Source organism: Notolepis coatsorum, assembly GCF_963971535.1.
Source record: "Notolepis coatsorum genome assembly, chromosome: 3".
Lineage (NCBI taxonomy): Eukaryota > Metazoa > Chordata > Actinopteri > Aulopiformes > Paralepididae > Notolepis > Notolepis coatsorum.
Genome location: NC_140167.1, coordinates 34,138,904 through 34,148,988, shown reverse-complemented (window position 1 = coordinate 34,148,988; position 10,085 = coordinate 34,138,904).

Sequence of the window (10,085 nt, the reverse complement as noted above, 5' to 3'; positions counted from 1 at the left end):
AAGATCTGCAGGATGCTTTTACCGCTTTTGAGATTAAAATTATCTGTTTTACGTCAAATTATCAATGGCACAATTTACCCCAGTGTATTCTCTCTGATGTCACAACTTACCCCGCACCGGGGGCAAGTTGTGCCACAAAACCACTTTTTTTTCTAAAGCTATATTTCTGAAACAGTTTATTTAAGATCCAAAGTGATTGTCCCCAGGGATGCACAACATCCTAAACTATATGAACATATTTTAGTTGGGGGCATTACTGTAATCCCCTTGCTTTAAAGGCACTTTAAGTAAAAAGTGGCACTACTCACCCCACTCTCCCTATACCTGTGCAATGTGCATCCACGTATGCGTGGCTGTATGTTGGATGCCTGTGTGCTCTCTCTCTTCTCTACCGGATTCTGCTCTTCTCAAACTCCTGACTCTTGTCTCATATCTGAAACAGTGCCGGCTGGCCACTAGGGGCGCTCGGGCGCCGCCCCCCCTGGTTAACGCTGCAGGTTAAAAGAGAGAAGAATAAGAAATATATTTTTTTAGTTTTTTAGTTTTATAGCCCTATAAATAATATAAACATGTTTAAAATGAATAATATTTACTCATTTTAAGTATGTTTGTGTTTCCAATGCACAATATAATGTTAATATATCAAATATAAATAATTGTTTCCATGAACAGGAAGTGACTGTCTTATAGAGAATACGTTCCGTCGCCGCATTTCTCTCGGCCGCATTTCTCTCGGGCTAGACGCAATAGCGCTTTGAGTGCGCGTGCACGCCGTGCACTGGTTTCATCGCTGTATCCGTCGCAGCCAATCTGTGAGGATTCGCCTGTCCCTGGACCTTTTTCCTGTGTTTTCCCTGTCTACTCTCCTCAACAGCCCCCACCCTTGCGATGATTTACTCTCCTCTACTCTTCACCAGCCCCCACCCTTGGACATCCTTGATCCTCTACCTTCACGCACCTATTGGGAGTTTGCAATCACCTCGGGAGAGTACATAGGTTGCAGACTCCCCTCCAGTCCTTGTCGGGTCGTTCTGTGTTCTGGACTCGGTATCTGTATCTGTGTTCACTCTGTGTTCATGGAGTTCTGTACGTTACCATCCTGTACGTTACCACCACCTGCCGCATCTCCGGCGTGAGACGACGTGCCAGCCATCTCCACCTGTCGCCGTTTGCCTGGAGTGGGACACCGTCTTCGCTCTCTAATTCTCTACGGGAGGTTTTCCAGTGTTCCCACTCCAGACGTCAAGCCGGCTCGTCATCGCTCCCGATTCCACGGGAGGAAGGCGTCTCTTCGTGATCCTCGTTCCTGGGGTGAGGCTCGTCGTCGCTCCCTAGTATTCCACGGGAGGACGGCGAGTGCCCATCCCGTTCCCCTTGGACCCAGGCTCGTCGTCGCTCCCTAGTATTCCACGGGAGGACGGCGTGTTCCCATCCCGGTCCCCTGGGACCCCCTTTGTTCTGCGCTGCCCGTCTGCAGCATCCGAAGAGGAGGAGGAGGATCTCTGTGCCAGTTACAAACCATAACACAATCAGTGCGTAACGCGCTGTGCGTTGAAATATGATGTATTATGATGGAAGTCGGGCGCTTTTCCAAGCAATCTATTATCATTTAAGCAAGCAGCGCCAGTATTTTTCGTAGCCGCATTTCTCGGAGACGCTCTCTGATTGGCCGACGCGGCGACGACAGTACTTTTCCGTAGCCGCATTTCTCGGTTTTGCTTAGAAGTGGACGGTAGAACGCCAGGTAGTTTGCAGGATGTTCGATGCTGTGTGTTGTGTTGTGATGCAGTCTCGAGTCTGGACAGTGGGCAGTGGATATACATCGACAACAGTCTGGGGGACAGTCAGTGGACATACACTTTATCAAGCCCTCCGGTTGGACCACGTTTAAATTAAACAAAGTGAGTTAATTCTCTCTCTCTCTCTCTCTCTCTCTCTCTCTCTCTCTCTCTCTCTTAGCCACTCAGCTAACGTTAGCTGCTGTTAGCCACTCAGCTATATTGAGGAGGCTTGACAACAGAGGTTGATAACTTCACATTTATTGGCAATTCGTTTCTTTATATCGCTTCCAGGTTCCAACTGTGTTGACATTGACAAAACCCTGGTCTGGTAAACTATGGGCTGCTATGGCACATCAGAACGCTCAAACGCTCTCTCTCTCTCTCTCTCTCTCTCTCTCTCTCTCTCTCTCTCTCTCTCTCTCTCTCTCTCTCGCTCTCAGAGAGAGAGTGGAGTTTCTTTTGGATTGAAAATAAGTGGATTATGGCTTGTTCAATATCGTCTATGTTTGAATGAATGAATGAATGAAAACTTTATTTAACAGATTGCAGAATGGGTACAATACAGTACGGCTCAATACACACAATTGTTAAGGGAGTGCAGACCAGAGAAAGACGTTTGTCTTGTTTACATCAGGGTCCCCCGTTTTCGATTCATATCGATAGTTTAATAGCTAGCCTTGGCTCGTTTAACAATATGCAAAATATGTGTACAGCCCTGTACTCATACTGAAGTTATTCTTGGTATATAATACTACACATACTAGGTCTGATTGTGTAACAAATCGATTCCACGTCGCGCTGTGTGTGAGAGAGAGAAAGAGAGAGAAGGAGAGATAGAGGGGGATACTAATTAATTCCGCCCCCCCCCGTGAAGAATTCACGAGCCGCCACTGATCTGAAACCCAATTACTTTGCTCCAGTGTAACAACCCCAGGTAGGTTTAGGATATGGGCGATCAGAGCTGTTTGCTATGTTGGTAATGTCAATGTTGTCCATGTTTGTTAATGCGATTACAGTTAGAGTATATGGTTACTGAGTTACCGCCAATCGCTCAAGGGCCACTAAGCATAACGGCTCCTTGTAGACTTGAGGGATGAGGGGTAAGGCTAAGGGGGTTAGCCAAAGTTGCACCTGGGGGTGCGCTCTCTCGTGATTCTGCGGTTCAATGAAGGAGCATGTAGGCTGTTTGAGTTCCATTCATTTCCTGATGTGGGCTTTGGGCTATGGCCATAGAATAGAAAATAAAGACACTCTATTGCCTTCAGTAGGCTAAATCCTGGTGTGGACAGTCACCTTTACATTAGCAAGATTGTTAGAATAGGTTTAGTTAATAATGTTCCAAGCCCTTACATGCGCTATAGAATAACAACATTAATTTTTTTTAATTTAAACTCTAGCATTCATATCTTTTTATTTTGTGTCTTTTTACAATTGACACATACAATTGATATGTTGTTGCAAAAAGGATTGATATGTTCTTGAGAAGCAACTGCCGATCATGTTACATGAAGTTGATTATCTGTAGATGGTCAGTAAGTGCAATCATGTTGAGTGTGTTACATACCAGAATTGACGGGCAACTGAGATGCAGCAATTAAACATGAAAGTTATCTGAACATTATGTTTATTGAGATTCAACTAATATGCGATTGACTTCATAGTGACATTCAACCGATAGTTGATATTAAGTTGAGTGTCAACATTGGACAATAATGCAATAATTGTTGACAATAATAGGGGTTAGGATTTATGAGAGCGCTGCAAAAAAAGTAGATTATGTTCTTGAGAAGCAATCTACAGTCATGTTACATAAGTGTCATCTGTTATATAGTAGCTGTGCAACTGAGATGGACAAAATACACACGTGAAGGAGGTCAGTTGAACATCTGTATATTGAGATTCAACTAATAATTGAGTTTATAGTGACACTCAACTAATAGTTAGTTGATAGTAAGTGTCAACATTGGACTATCCACATAAAGTGTTGCAATCTCTAGAATTGCAATCTCTTACAATAACTGGTAACAATTTGTATTTGCTCGCCTTTGACTATACATTCTGTTCTGCCATCACAGATATGATCTGTGCTGTAAAAAAAAAAAAAAAAAACTGCTGTCAGAAAATAATCTATTTCCATCACAATGTTGGCCGATGCCTGACATTTCGGAGTATGATATTTATTGCACAGACCTGAGGGGATAAAGGTGGCCCTGGTACATAACTCTAAATTATACCTGCTGTTCCCATCTCCCTGCAAAGGTGTGTGAATATATACTACAGTACAAAAAGGTCAAGTTAAAGTCTAAATGTACCTGCAGGGTCTTGTAGTAAATAATATTGTATCAGAGAGACACACCTGAAATGAACACTCCACGTTGCCATGCTCCATACTTTTCTTTCTGTCTTTATGGGACTAAACAACGAGGGAATTCCTAGAAAACGAGAACAGTTATAAACGGGTGATACTTTGACATTTAGAGTTTCAGATTATTTTCCTTCACTTGACACTTGAGGAAAAAGTTTACACATTATGTCCTACAGTTTCCCAGAAATGGCATGCTAGCTTTATTAGCATTCCTCATTTAAACCAAGGGGTAATACTAGCATAATACCTACAGCCAGCTGTGCCCCATGGTTTCAGTGATGAATGCTAATGAAAGCTAACGTGCCATTTCTGGGAAACTTAAGCACATGTGTGTACACTTTTTTCCTCCAGTGAGGTGAGAAGTGTCAAGTGGAGAAAAATAATCGGCTGAAATTCTAAATGTCAATGTACTCCTTCAAGGGAACTAGATGTTCTGTAAAAGGGAGCCTGGTTACACCAGAATGCAAATACTGTATAACTAGATTTCTGTGGTAAAACATTATGTTTTCAAATATGTATGATTTAGTGACCATTTTGGTCACGGCATACTGAGAAGGGTGAAGCATATTCCATCACTTAACATGTCTTTGTGCCAAACAGTACACAATGGCTGTGAGGTTTTTGTCCGTTGCTCACCTACTCGCTCTGTTCCTTTAAGCCTACTCGCTCTGTTCCTTTAAGCCTACTCGCTCTGTTCCTTTAGTTTTCTGTTAATCAATTGCATTCCCCTATTCACACGCTTCTTCCCGTAGACGCCGTTTGATTGGTGCTTCCCCAACCACACGCTTGTCAATCTCATCCCGCAGCTGTCACAGCTTGTCAATTAAGCATTCCTTTGATTATATATACCCCGTTTCCCCATTCAAGTTTTGTTGGATCGTTTTGATATCTCATCAGCATTCGCCGTTCCTTCCTTGCCTGCTGTTGTTCCCTGTGCTTTGCCTCCCAGGATATTCAAGAAGTATTCCGCTTGGACAACCCGTTCCCCGTGGCGACGCGCTCGCCCTGTTTGATCCTGCTCTCTTTACGCACAGCGCCTGGGTGAGTTTTGCAAGACTGTCTTTGACCCTATTCGTTTTTCGTGTGTTTTAGACACTGAATATATCCTGCTTTTTGTCAGACTGTCACTCACCCAGTGTCAGCTTTTTGGATTGTTCATTTGGGATAATATTTGCTTGAACATCGCTCACTGTGTGTGTAACTGAGGGGTACAATTCCCTGACTGTATTAATCAAGTACTAGTATCATTAAACTATTACCGTCTATGTACTACTGGCCAATACTGTACACAAGTATATTAGATTAGAACACTTCCACAATAACACGGTTTTCCACACAAATACTCGTTTACAATATTTATTACATAAAGGAATATTAGATTACATTACTTTGAATGCGCTTATAAGGCAAATAGAATGTGCAGGCAAATCAATAGTGAATATTAAGTAGTTAGATCTAGGGATATTCTGGGAAAGGGTGTACTACCGGTTGTAAGCCAGCAGAGGGGGGCAAAGCTCTATGCAAGTCAATGGTTCACGGAGGCGATGTCACCCCTGTGTCAGCGGGGATAGGCAGCCTGGTCCCAGGTTGCGCGCCTTGTAGGTGAAAGCCGTGGGGTCTCTGGTGCGACAGAGACGGGCTTGAGTGATGTCCCCACGGGCACGTGGATCCCACAGCAGTGGGTGTAGACGGTTCTCTGCTTCCAGCAGCTTGGTGAAGAATGAAGAATAATAATCCTTGCCCGAAAGTGGCACTGCTGGCGGGGTGTAAATCCTCCGTGGTGCTGCTGGTCCGGTGTAGATATCCTCCGGTGCGGTAGTGCACGGTTAAACTTGACGTTACTATACTATTAGCACGGGCAATAAGTGCTCTATGTAGACGCACAATTACTCACTCCACGTGGTCTTTGACTCGTAATGAAGGTTTACTAATAAATAGAGAACGATACGTTAAACCAACGTACTAGGATAACACGAGGCTCTATCTTGGGGCAATGCGAGCCCTGCTCTGCCCACGTTGCGTAGTGGGTGAGACGTTGCTTGGATAACTGGAACCGAACGAGACAAGGGACCAAGAGACTAAGAGGCTAAGAGGAAGTTCTACTTTACTTGCTCCATATATATATGCGCTGTGAACAAATAGTACCATTCGTATTTCAGTAGCCGTATTCATGGGCAGAAGCTGGGCATGTACAGACATATCTCGTCGGTACCTTTGAAGTCAGCTCGAGGGGGTAAGGCAGTGGCGCCGGGGGATCGCTTCCAATAGGAGAACGAATATTATGGTCTGTCCTGCTACCAGGTAAAGGGATATTCCGTATATATTGTACAAGGAATATACAGGGGATATCAAACGATATACAAATATTATACATGGGATCTCAGGCAATGAATATATATATTCGGTTTAATCTGACCCTTTGTAACAGCCGCCCCCTAATTAGTCCCACCTAATTAGCTAAGCAGGGACAGATTAACCGCACTGTCCACTACTCAATGTCTGTGAGGGGTCGGGCAGTTCACAAAGTCAGGGGTCATGGTCGTCATTAGGCGAGTCGGGGAGCCTTGGCGACTCTATCAGCCTCGCCACGGGTCGGTTGTAGATCCGCCCTTGGCCGAGCACTTCTGCCACTCTGACCCTTCCGTCGGCACCAGTGGTCACTTTGCTTACGCGGCCGGCCGGCCACGCAGCTCGGGGTGGTGACTGGTCTATGGTCATGACGACTGGACGGGATGAAGGGGGGCTTAGGAAGGAGCGGGCCTGAGACTGCTTTGATCTGTGCTTGGCTGTGCCTTCTCCTCCTCCGTCTGTTTCTCTTGTTCGCTCTGTACCCCGTGTGAGGAGGGGCCGGTCCCGGCCGCCCCGTCAAGGAGTCGCTTGGGGTGCTGGGTGCGAGGTCAGCTACGTCTGAAGCGCAGCTGAGGGGGGTGGAGTTCCGAACTCCCTCTGGTACCCACGGTTCTCTCACGGGCCTCTCGCTTAATGTCAATAGCCTCTGCTGTACGGGGGAGAGGCCGGTGTCTTCTTCTGTCGCTCTGGAGTGGAGGCAGCTAGTGGCTGCTGTTCGGTTGAGAGATTTAGCGAGGGGGCCTTGTAGTGTCCACCCTAGGCGGGTCTCGACTGCTGCAGGACAGCCTCGGGTTCCGGTATGGACCCGGTCTATCGGGACGATGAGGTCTGCATGGTCGGAGCCTATCAGCAGGGTCGGGGTGGCGCCGTCTATGAGCGGGATAGGTAGTTGACGCAGGTGCACGTATTTATCCATCAGCTGTGGGATGGGGTAGGTGCACTGTGATAGTCCTATTTCTTGGCTGGTGAAAGCATTTGTAATCCTATACCGTCGCTCTGGCTGCCCGCTTGCTGCGATAGTGAAGGAGACATTCTCGCCCTTTATCGTCTTTAAATCTCTTCTTATTGTCCGAATCGTCATTTGGTTCTCGCTCCCCCGCAGTCCCAGCTGGGCTGCAGCGGACGCGAGCAGAAGGGTCTTCTCTGACCCGTCATCAAGGACGGCGTAAGTGTCCATGACTTTGTCCTCGTGGCTCAGGAGCACTCTGACCACTTTGAGGAGCACTCGGGGGGTCTCGCTGTGCTGGTCAATGTGGAGCACTCCTGTTGGTCGGTTGTCTTGGACCTTCTGGTGGGCTCCGCACCGTGCTGCGCGGTAAGCGGCGCCCGCCTGGGCCGCCTCACGCCACTGGTCCACTTGGACGGGGTTCAGCGTCTTATATTCGGCGCACTGTGCCAGCCAGTGTCCGCCGTCGCAGTAGGTACAGTAGGGAGCGGTCTGGGGGCTCTTCGGTGCTGGTGCCACCGCCTCGGCGTGGTACATTACCGCGACGGGCCCACTCTGTTGTCCTGGCTGACGCCTGTTGATGTCGTGCAGGACCTCCAGGTGGGTGCCACCGCACCTGCTGCACTTCCTTTTCAAGTGGCACTCAGCTGCTAGGTGGCTGCGCGCGCAGCGGAAGCAGCGGCGGTGGTCCTTGACCCACTGGCTCACATCATCCGTGGTCAGCTTCTTGAAATCTTCGCACTGATGGAGCCGATGTTCTCCCTCACAGTACTGGCACTCAATCTTCCACTGGTCCTCTTTCGTCGAGGGGGTGTTGTGGTGCTGGTGCTGCGGTACTGATTCGGCTTGGTGCATAACAGTCACCGATCTTCTTCCATCATTTATTCTCCTGGGTCCCTCTCTGGAGCTTGGCGTGCTCCGCCCGAATGTATCCAGTCGTAAGCTGCTGACTTCTCTCGCCAGGAAGTCGGCTAGATCAAGGAGGGATGGCTCGGGGCCGTTGGGATCCCGGTAGTCTCTCTGCCGCCTGAAACGCTCCTGTCTTGCGGGTGGCAGCTTCTCCAAAATCCTCTCGACGTTAGTGTTGGCGTATAGCTCATGCATGCCCTTTTCCCGTTGCGCTCCCAGCATCCCTACCAGGGACTGCACTTTGATTGACAGGTCGTCTAGTGAGCGATTGTCTGTTGCTGGGGGTAAGCGGTCAATATGCCTTATCTCTTCTATTACGTAATCCCATATACGTCCATATCTCTGGTCCAGCGCCGCTAGGGCCGCTGTGTATGGGGTCGTAGAGGTAGCATAGGCCAGCGCTATATTGTGCGCTCGCGGTACTTTCAGGTGCTTCAGTAATATTGCATACTTGTGGCGTTCATCAGCGACATCCACAATCATTGTCTCTAGGCACATCCGGAGCTCCGTGTACTGTGCTCGACTCTCATAGGCGAAGTCGGGAAATGACGGCGTGGCAATGTATGATGTCATGGATGACTGGCACATCGGTGAGCGTTGGGGGAGAGGCCTCCTAGGCGAGTCTCCTCTTGCGTGTCGTCTTGGGCTGGTACTTGGTGGGTACCGAAGGTCGGATACCCAGGTGCTGTTCCTCGGGGCTGACGGTGCGTCAAACTCACCCGTGAGTTGAGTCGGGGGTTTGTAGCGCAGGGCCTCGGGGCTGACTTCTGGGCTGTACTGGACCTCCTGGTCCTGAGTACGTTGCTGCTGGTCGGGGCTGTACTGGGCCTCCTGGGCCAGAGCACGTTGCTGCTGGTCGGCTTGACACTCCTCCTCTTCCTCCTCCTCTTCCTCTTCTAGGACCTGGAGTCTTCTGTTCAGTCTCTCGGCGTGGTTCGGTTCTGTACCCCGGTTGCTAGGTCTCGTATGGACCGGCTGGGGAGGGGGTTCGGAGACGTGGACAGGATCCTCCTGTAGGCGGGGTCCCGGGTCGCTTCGTCGGGTAGGGGAATGTGTCCTAGACCCATGTCTTGACGACCTCTGAGAGCTCCGTGCGGAGTGAGGGGGTGTCGCCATGGCAACCAGTTTGTCCATCAGCTCCGCCTGCAGCCGGTCGCGCTCTGCCTCACGCCGGGCATGGGCTGTGTCGCGCGTGGCTTCGCGCTGGGCATTGGCGATGTCGCGCTGCGCATTGGCGCTGGCCTGGGCAGCGTCGCGCTGTGCGTTGGCGACGTCGCGCTGGGCATTGGCGCTGGCATGGGCGGCGTGGAGCTGTGCATTTGCGACGTCGGCGCGGCTTCTCTCGATGTTCTCTTCTGTCTGGAGGCGTCTGGTCTCCAGTCTTATTCGGTCGTCTTCGCTCCTTTGTTGCGCCTGGAAGCGCTCTCGCTCACCTGCGAAATGTTCGCGCTCGCACGTCTGTTGCGCTTGAAGTCGATCGCGTTCGGTGGAGGCTGCCAGGGTGGCGATGAGTGCTTGCGCCAGCATCTTGTCCGCCTCGCTGGGGGAAGACGCCGTTCGGGGCGATCGGCTCCCGGCAGTACTTGTTGGAGATCCGTTCTCCTGTTGCGTACCGAGGAGATCCGTCTCCTGGGTGCGCGTCTCTTTAGGGTTGTCTTCCTCCCGGAGCTGATCGGGGGCTATTTCTTCGGTATTGTCTGGGGGTAAAGTCGTGTCAGTTCCCTCCTGGTCCCCA